The following is a 17,221-nucleotide window of genomic DNA, read 5'->3' on the forward strand; positions in this document are numbered from 1 at the left end:
AAGGGGACGACCAAGGATGAGATGGCTGGATGGCCTCACGGACTCGATGGACGTGAGTCTGAGTGAACTCCGGGAGATGGTGATGGACAGGGAGGCCTGGCGTGCTGCGATTCATGGGGTCGCAGAGAGTCGGACACGACTGAGCGACTGAACTGAACTGAACTGAACTGACTAGACAGACCTCTGTTGGCAAAGTAATGTCTCTGCTTTTGAATATGCTATCTAGGTTGGTCATAACTTTTCTTCCTAGGAGTAAGCGTCTTTTAATTTCATGGCTGCAGTCACCATCTGCAGTGATTTTAGAGCCCCCAAAACTAAAGTCTGACACTGTTTCCTCTGTTTCCCCGTCTATTTCCCATGAAGTGATGGAACCAGATGCCATGATCTTCGTTTTCTGAACGTTGAGCCTTAAGCCAACTTTTTCACTCTCCTCTTTCACTTTCATTAGAGGCTTTTTAGTTCCTCTTCACTTTCTGCCATAAGGGTGGTGTCATCTGCATATCTGAGGTTATTGATATTTCTCCCGGCAATCTTGATTCCAGCTTGTGCTTCTTCCAGCCCAGTGTTTCTCATGATGTACTCTGCATAGAAATTAAATAAGCAGGGTGACAATATTCAGCCTTGATGTACTCCTTTTCCTATTTGCAACCAGTCTGTTGTTCCATGTCCAGTTCTAACTGTTGCTTCTTAACCTGCATATAGGTTTCTCAAGAGGCAGGTCAGGTGGTCTGATATTCCCATCTCTTTCAGAATTTTCCACAGTCTATTGTGATCCACACAGTCAAAGACTTTGGCATAGTCAATAAAGCATGAGTAGATGTTTTTCTGGAACTCTCTTGCTTTTTCGATGATCCAGCGGATACTGGCAATTTGTTCTCTGGTTCCTCTGCCTTTTCTAAAACCAGCTTGAACATCTGGAAGTTCATGGTTCACGTATTGCTGAAGCCTGGCTAGGAGAGTTTTGAGCATTACTTTACTAGCATGTGAGATGAGTGCAATTGTGTGGTAGTTTGAGCATTCTTTTGCATTCCCTTTCTTTGGGATTGGAATGAAAACTGACCTTTTCCAGTCCTGTGGCCACTGCTGACTAGTGTCAAAGGAGATTAAAAACCTGCTTGCATAATTCTTGATTTTTAAAAAATAAATATAGTAAATAATATACAACAATAAAAAAATATTCGAAGCTTTGTAAAATATACAAAAAAGATATGATATAGTGTTAAAAAAGCACAACACCAAATTATATATCAGCTGTGATCCTGTATGCACACCAGTGTGACAATCTATACAGTGTAGAAGTCTACACAAGTATGGATGCAAATGTCAATATCAAGGCCTACGTGGAGAAGGGTGTAGACACAGAAATAAGCCCAGAAAAAACACTTATACTAATAAGTTTTTTCTGCTTCATGATACTATTGTTGTTGCTGTTCAGTCGCTAAGTTGTGTCCAAATATTTGAGGCCGTATGGACTGCAGCAAGACAGGCTTCTCTGTCCTCCACTGTCTCCTGGAGTTTGTTCAAATTCATGTCCATTGAGTTCACATACTGCTGAAGCCTAGCTTGCAGGATTTTGAGCATTATCTTGCTAGCATGTGAAATGAGTGCAATTGTATAATAGTTTGAACGTTCTTTGACATTGCCCTTCTTTGGGATTGGAACAAAAACTGACCTTTTCCAGTTCCATGTGAAAAAAAATAATAATTACCAAATTTCTTCCAAACCAGAAATTAAAGCATATTATAAAACTATCGTGATAGGCTTCCTGGAGAGTCGCCAGTTTGTTGCTTCAACAGTGCTTGAACTGAACCGGCTGCTCATCCCCCGCCCCTGCCGGCCACTCAGAGCCAGCCCTCCTCACCACCTGACAGGGCCCTCCGACCGCCCAAGGTCCCTGCCGCCAGTCCAGCGCTGCGCAGCCGCCGCTGGCCACCGCCGCCCACCACCGCCTCTTCTCAGCCACCCGCGGTGACGACCGCACCCCCCTTGCAGGTGCGCTAGAACTACCACCAGTACTTGGAGGCCTCCATCAACTGCCAGATCAACCCAGAGCTCTACACCTTCTATGCCTACCTGCCCACGTCATACTATTTTGACCACAATGATGTGGCTTTGAAGAACTTTGCCAAATACTTTCTTCGAGGGAACATACTGAGAAACTGATGAAGCTGCAGAACCAATGAGGTGGCCAAATCTTCCTTCAGGATATCAAGAAACCAGACCACGATGACAGGGAGAATGGGCTGAATGCAACAGAATGTGCGCTATGCTTGGAAAGAAGTGTGAATCAGTCACTACTGGAACTGCACAAACTGGCCACCTAAAAAAATGACCCCCATCTGTGTCATTTCATCGAGACTCATCACCTGAATGAGCAGGTGGAAGCCATCAAAGAACTGGGTAACCACATAATCACATTGTGCAAGATGTGGGCCCCAGGATCTGGCATAGCAGAGTACCGCTTTGACAAGCACGCCCTTGGACATGGTGAGAGCTAAGCCTCAGGCTGCCTTCCCATAGCCACAGGGGTGCCTTTCCTGGGCACCAAGGCGGTGCATGCATATTTGGGTTACCTTCACCTTTTCTATAAGTTGTACTAAAACATCTACTTAAGTTCTTTCTTTAGCACCATTCCTTCAAATAAAGTAATTTGGTACCCCAAAAAATAAATAAATAAAAAATAAAACTATAGTGATTAAAAAATATATAGTGCTGATACATGAATAGATTGAGAGACCAATGAAAAAGAATAGAAAGTCCAGAAGAGACCTAAGAACACATGGGAATTTAGTATGTGATAAATTTAATAAATCTTAAAGAACAATATCGCAAATCCACAGAGAAAAGATAGGTTACTCAGTTAAAGACTTTAGGATAGCTGCATGGCCATCTAAAAAGAAAGTTGGATCCCATACCTCACACCTTACACCCAGAAAAATTCAAAGAGGTACAAAAATTTGAATATAAAAAAGAACAGTGTATTGCAAGTGATGTAAGAAACCATGAGAGAACTATTTAATGATCTCAGAGTGCAGAATATCTTTGCATTTATGACACACATGAAGCACAGAAGCCACAACATTGTGCAGAAAAAAAAAATCAAAGACAAATGACAAAACTGGAAGGAAGAAATATTTGTAATAGATATCATGCTAATTTCTCTAAGTATATCATGAACTTCTAAAAATCAATAAGGAGCAAACCAATGACCCAATCAAAAAATAGGCAGTGATTTGCAGCAACATGGACGGACCTAGAGACTATCATACTAAGTGAAATAAGTCAGAAACAGAAAGACAAATATCTTATGATATCACTTATGTGTGGAATTTTTTTGAGTGATACAAATGAACTGATTGACAAAACAAAAACGTACTCACAGACATAGAAAACCAACTTATGGTTACCAAAGTGGAAAGGTGGCGAGGGATAAATCAGGAGTTTGTGATTAACAGATACACAATACTATATATAAAATAGAGACGCAACAAGGACCTACTATATAGCAGAGAGAACTATATTCAATATCTGGTAATAACTTATAATGGAAAAGAATCTGAAAAGGAATGTGTATATATATACATATGTATAACTGAATCACTTTGCTGTACACCAGAAACTAACACAATATTGTAAATCAACTGTACTTTAATAAAATTAATTTTAAAAATAGACAAATGATATGATTCAACTCTTCTCAGCAAAGAAAACCCAAGTAAGTCTTAAAACATGTGAAATGGAATTCAACATCACTCACAATTGGAGAAATGTACTTTACAGCTATCAGAAAATGCCGTTTTGCATCTAGCCTATTGGCAGAAATCAAACTTTGATAGGAGACTGTATTGGTGGGGGTGTGGGGATAAAGGCCTTCTCCTACATCACTGGTGCAAGTGGAAATTAGAACAATCCTTGTGAAGAACAATCTGTGAATGAACATATCCTTTGACGTAGCTATTCCACTCCCAGGAATTTATAGAACAGAAGATGCTCCCGTACGCAAAATGACTTATGTACATGGTCATTCACTGCAGCAATGTTTAAACAAAAAGTTTAAACAGCAATGTTTCAGCAAAATGCTGAAAACATCAGCAGAATATTGGTTAAGGAAATCATAATACATCCACATAAAAGAATACTGTGCAGCTCTAAAAGAAGAAAGCGGAGACATTCTTTATGGATGGATGCAGATAATCTCTAAGATATATCGTTAAGGTGAGATTCAGGACTTAAAAATGTGTAGATCGTGCTACCATTTATCTTACAAATCAAAAAAGAAATACACTGAATATACATATCTGCTAATGTTTACAAAATCTGTCACTTGAAGAAATCCTAACAATGTTTAGCTAAAAATCCAGAATGAATGACCTCTGAATGTCCAGACTCACTCAACATGCTGAGACCTTGGTTATGCTCAGGGCTATATACTCTTCACTGGAAGGTCAGGGAAGACTAACAGCAGAGATGTGAAGAGAACCCTCAGGGAGGCCTGAGAGGTCCCTAAAGGTGTCCTCCCAAAAATGGGATTGTTTCAAACCATGTGAATTCTCATTTTTTCTTAATCAATTGATATAAGTCTGACATTCTCATCAACAACATATTTACATTTGTTTTAAGATAACAATGATTCCTTTTCCTGCAAGGAAGATGCACTGTATTGGTCTGAGGTCTCAGACACCCACAGATACATAGTGGCCTTCACTCACCTTTGGCAGCACAAGAGATTTACCTAGGATCATACTCATATCTTTAAGTATCCAACTTATTATGCTTGATCTTTCCTCCAGAATTCCAAATAACAACAAAAATAACAGATTTGTTGTACACTTGGCATTCTATTTAAATGCTCACAGTAATCCTAGAATATGAACATGATTAATACCCTAATTTTAAAAATGCAAAAGCTGAGGCTCGGAGGGTTAAATGGCTTGTCCAGCATCACACAAGCTAAAAAGTAGAAAGGCTAACATTCTGCCACAAATGAATCAGACACCAGCATTATTTCTCTTTCCCTATATCAAGCAATTTCCAATTTTCTCTGCACTTTTCTTCAACACCCTCTTTATTTGGTTCTGTTTCTAGTGCACCTCCTTGATTTATTAAACATTATAATTCCCTCTGGTTTCAGAGTCTACAAATTCTAGTGATTCTCAGTCCTAGCTGCACATTGGACTCTCTGGAAGGGATTTTAAAATACACCCATGACCAGAGAATTCCTGGTGGTCTAGTGGTTAGGATTCAGCACTTTCACTGCTGTGGCCAGGGTTCAGTTCCTGGCTGGGGAACTAAGATCCTGCAAGCCACCCAGCAAGATATATACATATCTCCATACCCATGGCCAGAACTCACCCCTAAACAGTCTGTTCTCATTAGTCTGGGATGAGATCTAGGAAACAATGTTTTCAACCACTTATCTTCACTCCTAGTGTCTAGTAGACATTCACTAAATATTTGTTACCTGAATGAATGAATGGATGATGAAAGAATAAATGAATGAATGAACGAACGCTTGAGAGTCCCTTGGACTGAAAGGAGATCAAACAAATCAGTCCTAAAGGAACTGAATATTCATTGGAAAGACTGCTACTAAAGCTGAAGCTCCAATACTTTGGCCACCTGATGCAAAGAGCTGACTCATTGGAAATGACCCTGATGCTGGGAAAGACTGAATGCAAAAGAAGTGGGTGGCAGAGGAGATGGTTAGATAGCATCACCAACTTAATGGACATGAATTTTAGCAAACTCCAGGAGATAGTGGAGGACAGAGAAGCCTGGCATGCGGCAGTCCATGGGGTCGCAAAGTGGACACAACTTAGCGACTGAACAACAAGATGCCAAAATTGTTTTTGACCATAAAGCAAGAGCAGTTTTGAAAGACCTAGGCTAGGTGATAAATACAGAATTGTTTTCCCATCTCCTTCTGGGATGCTGGGATAGAAGGAAGCTGCATCCCTGTAACCTACTCCCTTTCCACACAAAGGAAAACTATAAATAGCAGCTCTGAATCACATGAGGGTTATGTAATACAAAGTTCACAGAGCAGGCTGCCTTTATCACTCAGGCTTAAGCTGCACTGAAATGGAAACTCAGCTGATGCCCTATGTATTAGTTTCTCCAAATGATGAAAGTCTGCAACATTTGTCCAGACCATCTATTTCCATTGCCCAGGTTTGAGGCTAGTTGCCAGGACCCTTCTTGCCAAAGAATTCCTCCTGTCTTTCCAGATAACAAGTAGGCAATTTCAGCAGAGTTATTTTTATTTGCAAAGATAAGACCAGAATTTCCCCTGGTCAAATGCAAAGGCCATGAACATTAGCTCTTCAGACACTTGGGAACACTAGATCACAGCCTCCAGTGAGGAGGTAGATATAATACACTTCTGATTATGGTTCCAGAGAGGTCACTCCTGCTTGTTTCTGTAGAGATTTACTGAGCATCTCAAATCCTTTGGTGAAACTCAAATCCACTGTGTACCATTTAGAAGGGGGTTGCCATCCTCTATGAAACAATAGGGTTCCCAGCCTGCCTAGGGAAAGGATTCCACTACCTCTGAACACACAATTGACTCTCACTGGCTGATACGGGAGACTTTGGAATAAATGTTTCCATGAGTCAAAGGGCAAGTATTCAGTGGCAGAGATGGGTATCCACATTCTCCTTTTCTTTTTTAATGCCCAACTAGCCTTATTTCCCAGCCTGGCTTGCAGTTAGCCATGGCCATGTGACAGTGTCCTAGCTGATGCAATGTGAGAACTGAGGTATACTATGTTCAGACCTCCCCAGGCACTTTGCTCTGTTTTTATCTGCCTTCTGGACAGTTGGTATGGAGATGCCTCCTAGGCAACTCTGGAAGCCATGGGTTGAAGATGCTAGAGCATCACCAGTCTTGGAATTGATAAGCTCAGAATTCTTGTGTGAAATTAGGTGAGGATGTTTGCAAGGGTCACCTGGCTTACCTTTATAAGGATGAGCAGTTTTTCCAAATTTCATCTCAAAACACAGACACTCTATTATTACAAGCCAAGGCCTGAACTGGAGGAAAGGGATACTTCAAGTAAAATTCACGTTATACTCTGGATGGGTCTCTGGAACAGTTGATCAAAATTGAAATCTTTATCAAACTGTAAGTCAAGAAGATAAAATAGAATCTTTTAAGACCTTTCTATAATTTCTATAATTCCAATCATAACCCACATTCCCGACCTAAGTACTTTAAAAAATATCACAGACTAGTAATTCTTTTAGTGAAACACAATTTATATTTTTCAGAAGCTGTAATGACTTCCATGATATCACTGAAGTGAGAGCAAAGGCAGAATGGGGAAAGAAGAAAATATTAATTGAACACTTAAATGAAAATGAAAAATAATCCTCAGCCTAGAAATCGACTGTGGTACAGCCAAAAGGATTCCTGGGCAGAAAGCAGACAGAGTGTTCAATGCACAGACAGTGAGTAAATAAGCAGAACTTGTTGGTGAAGTTGGTAGAATGCTCTGGAATTCTATTCCAGAGACAGAATGATCATGATAGATGATGCTTGCTTGGCATCTATTGTCAAATGTAGATGTCTGGCAACAGAAGAGAGGGGAACTCTGTCCCCAGTCAATGCCCTTCCAACTCATATCAGGGGCAAGGAGTGAAGGGGGTTAATAAAGCATGGTGCTTATTTGGGAAAATAAGTGAAAAGTCACTCTGGAGAAGAGCTCCAACATCAAATAAAAGAATTCTTCAAGTATGAGGAGGGAAAGTAAGCTCTTAAAACTTAAGATCTTGGCAGGAAGGAAGGGCTGATTGAGCTAAGAAGAAATCTATCCTTCCTTTGTCTGCATTAGAGAGATTTGGCACAGACTGAAGGACCTTACTCAAATTTTAACCACTCGCTCTAGAAACCTTGTATGAAGTCTCTCCTCAGCCATCAGGCCAAATCTGAATGCAATGACTTTAAAAAGCTTCCCAAATGAGCCTTTCAGCAGTTTCTGTTGAGAAAGGAGAGCGAGAATAGCTACTATGGCTAGCGACCAAGAAAAACCAAATTCTTGACTGCCCACTCCATAGATAAAACACTATCAAGCATATGTACAGCTATGAATTAAGAAAGTATATATGTGCACTACTGCATGTAATACTAACACATTAATGTTTTCTTCTTGCACTCTATAAGGGTTGTCTTACATATGTTGGATACCACCACCTTCGATCTTAATACTTGAAGAGACCTTATCTTCACAAGAGTGGCTGTAGTATCAAAAAAAGATGAAAAACAATTCTTGGCTTGGGCTTTAGCTATGTGATACTTCTACAGAGCTGTCCCTTAGTCGTGTCTAGGTTGAAAGTACAGACTGTGTGTTATCTAATAATGCTACACTCAAGTCTATTGCCTGAGTAACCAGAAGAATCATGTGGAAATGGAGCTCCTTAAGGGTATAACTCGTGTTTTATTTATCTTGCTCTCCACTAGGGTTAGCAGGGTGCCCTAGGACACCAAGGACATGCTGGGTCCTCAGTGATGCTTGTTGAATTCAAACATGAGTGAGTAAATGATTGAACAATCAAATGCATGCATGACAATATTTTTAAGCTACAGAAAAAGCACAATATTAAGTGTAACTCTCACTTGTCAGTGAAAAATCTCCATTGCTGGAGGAATGCACATTTTCTGCCTGGCCTATAGTCTGAAAATCCCACGGCCGGAATTTAGCTAAAGTTCTTTCCAATTTCTCAACAGGAGCTCTTCTTCAAAGGCCTCTGCAGTCTAGGTAGGTACCACAGAGTCCAGAAGAAGACCAAGTAAAGCAACAGGGAGAAGTGATGGAAAGTGGCAAAATGGAGGACGATGCATAGGGCTTGATAAGGGTGACCATTTTCGCCTCCATTAGGCCAGGTGTTGTCTTCTCTGGGTGTCTAATGGTTTTGTGACTTGTCTCATCAACTACTTTGTAAACCTAAAGATGTCTGGGAACATGAGGTGTTTCTCCTTTCTTCTGTCCCCACCACAGTCTGGCGGGATAGAAACTAGACTTGGAATCCAAACTTGCAAGCCTTCAATTCAATTAGCTAGACAGCCTTAGATAAGGAACTTAACTCCTGTGACCCTCAGTTTACTTATCTAGCCAATAAGAATAGTACTACCTTACTCAACAGGCTGTTCAAAGAGCAGACAAACTTTTGCCAACTGTAATACTGTACACAAATGTAAGGATTACTATTAATTTTATCATTAAAGTAGAGAATGAATACTTGTTGAAACCCATTGAGCTGAATAGAGAGGTGATGCAATTTCTATATACTTGGCAAAAAATCAATGTCTGCCTCTACTTAACTCCTTTTGAAAACAACATGTATAGAGAATATTAAAAAATATAATTCTGTATTGGTTTTGCCATACATAAAATAAATAAATTAAAAAATAAATAAATAAATAAATAATATATGTAGAGGAGGCAAGCTAACACATATATCAACACATCACATTATTGTTACTGAAAAGTTGGAAATAGTGAACACTTGTGATTTTATGGTAAATAAACAAGCATTGGACTTCCCTGGTGGGAGTCCATCTTGCAATTCAGGGGATGCAGGTTCAAGCCCAAGTCCGGGAAGATCCCAGATGCCTTGAAGCAACTAAGCCAGACTGCCACAATTACTGAGCCTGCTCTCTAGAGCCCCAGGCCACAACTATTAAGCCCATGTACTACACTACTGAAGCCTGAGGACCTAGAGGCCATGCTCTGCAACAAGAGAAGCCACGGCAATGAGAAGCCTGCACACCACAACCAGAGAGTAGCCCCCGCTTGCTGCTGCTAGAGAAAGCCCATGCAAAGCAATGAAGACCCAGCACAGCCAAAAACAAAATAATTTTTTTTTAAAGTATTGATAAATGCTTTCCCACTTTACAGTTTAAAATATATGTTATGTGCTTTATTGGGACATGCACTATTATCCATTATAAAATGTATCCTAAGCACTGTAATTGTTATCACTTGAATATTTCTGTGTAGTGGAATTACTGTTAAATTTTATTTTCTTCTTTGTGCTTTTCTCTGTTCTTCAAATTTTCTTTAATAAACACATCACACAACATTTTTTCTGACTCTGAAATATTTAAAAAGAAAAAAATTGCCCAGTTTATTCCTGACTTACTTCTGTCTTGGATTGGTGGGTGATCACAGACGTTTGTAAGAACATTTTTAAACTGTGGTAGGAGATTAGGAAAAATTTTATCAAAATAACACAGTAATTCATAGGAAAGATCTAATTAAATAAAATCTGATTTTAAAATTCTTTATCTAATGTCTCCTAGATCTGTGGTTTAAAAGAAAAATCTGTCTGTATATGTTATTTTTGTATAAAAATGGAGACGTATAAGAGCATACATTCACACCTGCTTATTTGTATAAAGAAAACATTAGCAGGGAGAGGTGGAGACCGGAGTGAAAGGTAGGAATTTGGATGATGAGAACAAGAAACAGGACTTTGTGTACTTTTTGTTATATTGTTTGAATTTTTTAAATGTCATATATCATTGTAAATCAACTATATTCCAGTAAAATTAATTTTGAAAAATAAAATTAAAGTAATAAAAACATCATGTGCAAGTAACAACAAATCTAATATGCAAATGTTACAAGTGCTCCTGACCTTTGTTCTAGGGAGTCACGCCTCACACTGGGTCTGGGCTAGAGGCCGCCCTCACCAGTGGAGAGGTGGATGTGGAGGCTTATGCGGCCAGGGAAGCACTAGGCTGGTCCTGGGCTCACTCTCCTCAGCCTGCCGTGTCGTCCTCCTTAGATTTACCTGCTTCCTCTGGCAGCATGAAACCCTGGCTGCACACTGCCTATGTTCTCTGCTCTAATCCAGGAGGGTTCTTGGTTGTCAGTTGGTCACATTGAACATAGCTGGTTATGTTTCAGGGAGGGGCTCTCTCTGTTCAACAAACTTTATAAACCAGGCTCAGTAAAAACTGAAAACAACACATGCCCATTATAGTCTTGGGTTCAGCGGAGTCTGAGATACAGTTGGGCGAGAAAAGCCCAGAAGGTGTCCTCTAGTGCAACCAGGCCCACTCCATGCTCCCAGCTAGGATCTGCATCAAATGGAGCCTCAGACGGCCTCTCTTGACTCCATCCATTTATTCTACTGGGAAATGCTAACATATGGTTCCTTGATTAGCCAACTGCAAGCTGCCTCATGCACATGTTCTGTGGAAGGGATCTGGGTTGCTGAAGTTTGTCAATACAGGTAGTCTAGTCGCATAACTTGGCTCACAACTGGCCTGATCTGATTAGCGATGTTCCATGCAGCTCAGGGAAATGTTAAAACTTCGTGAGAACTACCTTTAAATAAGAAACTTCAGCTCCCCAGAACATACTATTGAAAAAATGACAACACAAGGAATGGAAACAGACATTTACCGCACATATAATCAACAAAGAATTAGTATGTATAACATAAGTAACTCCTATAAATCAATAAGAACCAACCAATCAATCAATAAACAGGCAGTGTGCTCTGCAGTTCTGCAGATCTGTCTCTTCAACAGTATTTGGATGGCACAGACCCAGAGACACCCCTTGCTCCAACCTCCCACCACCCTCCAACCCTTTTAACAGTCGAAACCTTCAGAATGAGCCACTGAGCTATCCCCAGCCACTGGGACAAGTCAACACCATTTTTTGAGTTAAACTCCTTAATAATGATCAACCATGAGCTCCCAGATCCATCAGAATTATTCCTGAGGTGGAGGCTGTCATCAGCTGCCTGGTTAATATGCATCTGTGGGCTTCCTACACCTACCTCTTTCTGGGTAAGTGTGTGTGTCTGCATGAGTGTCTATTTCCACTGTGAGGATATGGCTCTGGAGGGTGTGAGCCACATTTTCTGCAAATGGGACCAAGAGAAGCAGGAAGGCTCCAAGTGTCTCTTGAAATGCAAAACCAGTGCTGCAGCTGAGCTCCTTCCAGGATATACAGAAACCATCTCAAGAATGAGTGGGTAGGGACTTCCCTGACAGTCCAGTGATTAAGAATCTGCCTTCCAATGCAGGAGGCATGAGTTCAAGCCCTGGTTTGGGAAACTAAGATCCCACATGCCACAGGACAACTAAGCCCAGTCTGCAACTACTGAGCCCCCTCACCACAACTAGAGAGACACCAATGTGCCACAGTGAAAATCCTACACCCCAGAGCTAAGACCTGATGCAACCCCAAATAAATAAATATTTAGGGAGGAAAAAAAAAAAAAGAATGAGTGGGGTAAAACCCAGGATGCTATGGAAGCTGCCATTCTCAAGGAGAATCTGAACCAGGCCTTTTGGATCTGCATGCGCTGGGTTCTGCCCACACAGACCCCCACTTCTGTGACTTCCAGGAGAGTCGCTTCCTAGATAAGCAGGTGAAACTCATCAAGAAGATGGGCAACCCCAGACCAACCTCCACAGGCTGGCGGGTTCCCAGGCTGGGCTAAGTGAGCGTCTCTTCCAAAGGCTCAACTCCAACACAACCAGGCGCCTCTGCAGCCTGGCGGCCTTGGAGGTGCCTCTCTGGTGTCAGGGCTTCTGCCTGCCTCTCTGCAGCCACCAGGCAGCTTTTTAACCACCCTGGAATCCTTGCCCAAACCTTGGACCAAATGGAAACAATAAAGATTTTTGAAGAAAAAATAAATAGGCAAATAATTTTATACCTCTTGGGTAGTTAGAGGTGGTGTTACCAAAACACACGTCCATGTGCCTGATGCACATTGAGGCCAAACAATACCAAAACATCAAAGTTTGGAGCAGAAAAAGGTTTACTGAGGGCCATGCAAGGAGACAGGTGGCTCCTGCCTTAAAACCCCTAAACTCCCCAAAGCTCTCAGCAAAGCCCTATTTCAGGAAAGGTGAGGGAGGGATGTGCTTAGTTGTTGCAAACTTCTTGGTGTCAGATCCTCAGAGGTCAGTTCACAGTTCCTGTAAACCTCCACCAAAAAAAAAAAAGTTATTCTCTGTTCTGAAAAGAAAGGGAAAGGTCCCAAGGCTCAACTTTCACCCTGTGAGGTCCAGGTCCTGGCTAAGAGGAAGCAGGTCTGTTGGCAGCTCCCTCAGGGCCAGGTCCCCGGCCCCCAGCCCAGCTGTCATCCCTGAGGAAGCCAGGAGCCCAGGGCCCAACTGGCCGTCAGGCTCCTCAGGCCACCCAAATCGCAGAGGCTGCTCCAGCAGACTGTGTCGCAGGCAGACTGCTGCTGCCTTTGGGTCACAGAGGCAGGGGTGGGGAGAGCTTCACTGCTGCCTCGAGGCCTGGACCTGGCCAGAGGGCAGCCTTGGTGAGGGCTCTGGGGCCCTGAAGGGCACAGCCCCCAGCCTGCCAGCCCAGCTCATCCACTGGCCAGAGGCTGGGTGAGCTGGAGGGTCCCAGGGAGAAAGCCCGGATCGGCCTCTTTCCTCACCTCCACCTGAGGACCTCCACCCGCGAACAGTTGGCCGACTGCCGCTCACTGACAGTTGCTGCTTGGGGGAGGGGCCCACTGGAGCGCCAGCCAATGGCTTAGCAGAACCACTAATGGTCTGGCGGTAACCTGCCTGGTAACCGGGTTGGAGGGTAACGCAGCGCAGGAATGCACACGAAGGGTCGCGCAGAGCGGCCGCACTGGCGTCTTGTGGGTTGAAAAAACTGAGAAGTAAAACCGCAGACAGTGAGACAACCAACGACGTGCTGCTTCAGGAGCCCACTCTCACCCAAGTCTACAGGGACAGAAGAGTGAGGCTGTCAGAAGACCAGGAGTCAGTTGAAGCATCTGGGTAGAAGCTAGAACCAGGGTGGACCTGTGAGGTGGGAGCTGGAGGTGCAGAGGCAACATCATCTGAGTGAGAGAGAGAGAGGCACTCTGACCTCTCTCTCCCCTCTTTCCTGCCACTGCCTCCCATTAGCTAAGCCCAGAAGCCAGAGAGGGAACACAGGAATCGGAAATGCAACCTGAGATAGAGAATGAGCAGGGGAAGGACACGGAATGGGTCTGTCCCCACCGCAGTGCCCCAAAAAGGCCCTTGCACGGGAGCAGATGGAGACACACATAACAAAACTTAGAGCACCACTGTTCATAACAGCGAGATAAGAGAAACAAGTGTCTATTAATCGGAAACGTGAATAAATTATAGTAGAGTCTTACAATGGAATATTCTACTACGGTGAAAGCAAATGAACAATAGCTACGTTTATCAACATGGATGAGCCTCACAAAGCCAAACAAAATAAATGTTAGAATTTTATATATTTATATAAAGCATAAAGGCATGCAATGATGATGATGATGATGAAGATAAATATGTTATAAAAGTACACAGAAAATTTGAAAAAAGTATAAAGGAATACATCTTTTGGAAAAAGAAAGGGAGATGTGAACAGAAACAGACATGCCGAGAGTTTCAAATGTAGTAAAAATGATGCTGGGTGATGGGTACACAGGACTCATCAATATACAGGACCACTGTATGTTGCTATTGATAGTTTATACAAAATTTTTTCATAGTATGCTTAACTTTACAAAGGAGCTTGAAGGACTGTGAGTCAGAGTGGGCTATTCTAAATGTCAGGAAAAGACTCCATTCTTTGTCTGGAGACAGAACTTGATGCCATCTGGCAAATGCAGATTGGCCCAAGAAACCCCCTCCCAGCTTCTCCCCCTTGGACCCAATCCAATTAGGCAAACAACACTTGCCCCACGAGTTCTAGACATGCAGATGGATACCATCCCAGTGGCATTCTCCTGACTGTTCTGCAGATATCGTGGGTAGGAGCTATGCACGGGGTTAGTCTTCAATGTCAGTTTCTCAGGCCTCCAAGAGGCACTGGGTCTGTGTCTCTTCATGACAAGAAACATATTTCAAAGCTCTTCAAGGGTCCCTTTGAACCACTTCCCCACTAGACTTGGGTGAGTTACATAGTAGCATTCCCAAAGCACAGCACCATTTTCGGAAGATCACAGTCCCCCAAATCTCTCTTCTCTACTCTAAGCTTTTCTACTTTTATTTTTTTGGCTAAAGGATCTAAGCAGGGCCAACTTCATAGGCATGTGACCTGTCAGACAGGCCCCCACACTTGGAAAGGCCCTGCGCCTGATTTAATGTTCTGTTGCTGTTGTCTGGAATTCAATACTTTAACAGGAGGTCCCACAGTTTCATTTCATTTTGTACTGGGCCCTGGACATTGTGTAACTTATCCTGGACCTAAGACTTGTGGGACAGGTTCTTAGAGTCATTTCCTTGTAAATCTGCATACCAGGTATGGAACTCTGAGAACTACTCTGACAACTACCTTAATGGCCAAAGTAAAAACAGCAAGAGTCCCTTCCTAACATCCCATTACATTTATTTACTTGTTTGTAACCTGTCTTCCCAACAAGGGGTTGTAAAGTCCACCAAGATAAGATTATTTAGCTGAACACTGTCCTCCTGACATAGTATCTGGCTTATAATACCTTCCAATAAATACTCATTGGAAGACTAAACATTTATAGAATCATTAAAACTGTGTTTGTCCTAGGCTTGTTTTCTAAGAACTGTTTATATGAAAAGCATATACCATATTTTAGAGGATATGTTCTTAAAGAACAGACCTAACTCAATACTGATTTTTCCACAGAATGGGACATGCTTGCTCAAAATCTACAACTATAGTACATTTTGGCTTTCATGCTGCTTTCTGTTTTCTCAAGACTAACATTTCACTCTAACTAGAGACTTGCTCTAAAATGTGTCACAGGCACTGTTTGGCCTTCAAGACCATTAAAGCCCATCTAAAGTTCATTTCAAAAACCAAAGTTTCAGTCTGTTTTTCAGCCCTAAGACTGTCACCCCCATTTAATGAATGCTCAGATAAGATTGCCTCAGAGTGTAAAAATATCTAAAATTATAAAATGGCCAATGTGAGGGACCTCCCTGGTGGTCCAATGGATAAGAATCTGCCTTCCCCTGCAGGGAATGCAGATTCAATCCCCAGTCCAGGAACTAGGATCCCACATGCCTTGGGGCAACTAAGCCCTCATGCACAACTAAGGTACTGGGCACTGCAACTAAGACCTGATACAGTCAAAAATAAATGTAAAATTTTCTTTAAAAAAGGCAAAGAAAACAACCTCCCAAAGTCTCATTCATTACTAGTTAAGTACAACTGCACAATCAAAATACAACTGTATAAGGAGATACTATGCAGCCATTAAAACACTGATGAGGTATATGTTAATGATATGGAATATATAATTGTTTTAAAAATGGTCAATGTGAAAATAAGGAAAGTCCTCACCACAGGCACCTACCTACAGAAGCTCTAACTCAGGGAAGCCACAGCCTGGTTGACACAACACTGACAAAGGGCTGCAGGCCTGTTTTTCCTGCCAAACTGCCCAACAGCAATGCATATATCAGTGCTACAGTTTACATGGCTTGCCAACCTCAAACGAATGTTCAAAATCTGGTAGTATTTCCATTACTTCTGATTTTACATGTGGGCTCAAACACATTATATTACCTGACGTTTGCATAATTTAACTCCCACAAATGCCACCACTCTGTGTCACTAGGTCACCTGCATTTCCGTGTGTCTATAAACACACTGCTTTACACCAAACAGAACTCGTGGACGGTGAAGCAAGAAAGCAGTCGAGGCTCTGCAGCACCAGATGACCTGAAGTGGTTCTGGCAGCAAAATCAAACACAGGGATACTTTAATGCAATTTGCTCCACATGGCAAATGAGTGAGGAACTGAAGTATCTGACTAATACCTAATGTTTAAATCCTAGACAAAACATTTCTGTGCAAATAGGGAAGTGCTTTATTTACTCTGATCCAAGTCAAAGGTAGCTGGATAATTAGTTTTCTTTAAACAACATTCAGCTTTGCTGACATCTCATTTTCCAAAAGCAGCTGTTAGCCAAATATAGTATTGTTTATTCGCTCCCTGGAAGGCTGTTTTTAAAAAGCACTTCTTCTGGTAAAAATATTGCATCACATAATTGGAGATAACTGTTTGTATTTAAATAAACATTTGCTCAAAAGTCCAGTTTTCTGTTTGTGAATAACTCCTTTATTTTGTGCCATTAGGCACACTGAATTATTGCTGTTTATTCCCTGCTTTTCAGCCTTGCTAGGAGATATTCCAAACATGGTAACACACAAGATTATTTCTCTTAAAAAACAATATAAGAGATAAGGCTGAAGTTCTTTGCCTTTTTCCTTTATACATGAGCCAG

General features: G+C 41.8%; 1 pseudogene; it reads left to right on the forward strand.

Moving 5' to 3' along the window:
* The first annotated feature begins 1,310 nt into the window (after positions 1–1,310).
* On the forward strand, positions 1,311–2,659 carry LOC120865343 (annotated as a pseudogene).
* The last annotated feature ends 14,562 nt before the right edge of the window (positions 2,660–17,221 follow it).

The sequence above is a fragment of the Oryx dammah genome, unplaced genomic scaffold (assembly GCF_014754425.2).
Source record: "Oryx dammah isolate SB20612 unplaced genomic scaffold, SCBI_Odam_1.1 HiC_scaffold_6, whole genome shotgun sequence".
Taxonomy (NCBI): domain Eukaryota; kingdom Metazoa; phylum Chordata; class Mammalia; order Artiodactyla; family Bovidae; genus Oryx; species Oryx dammah.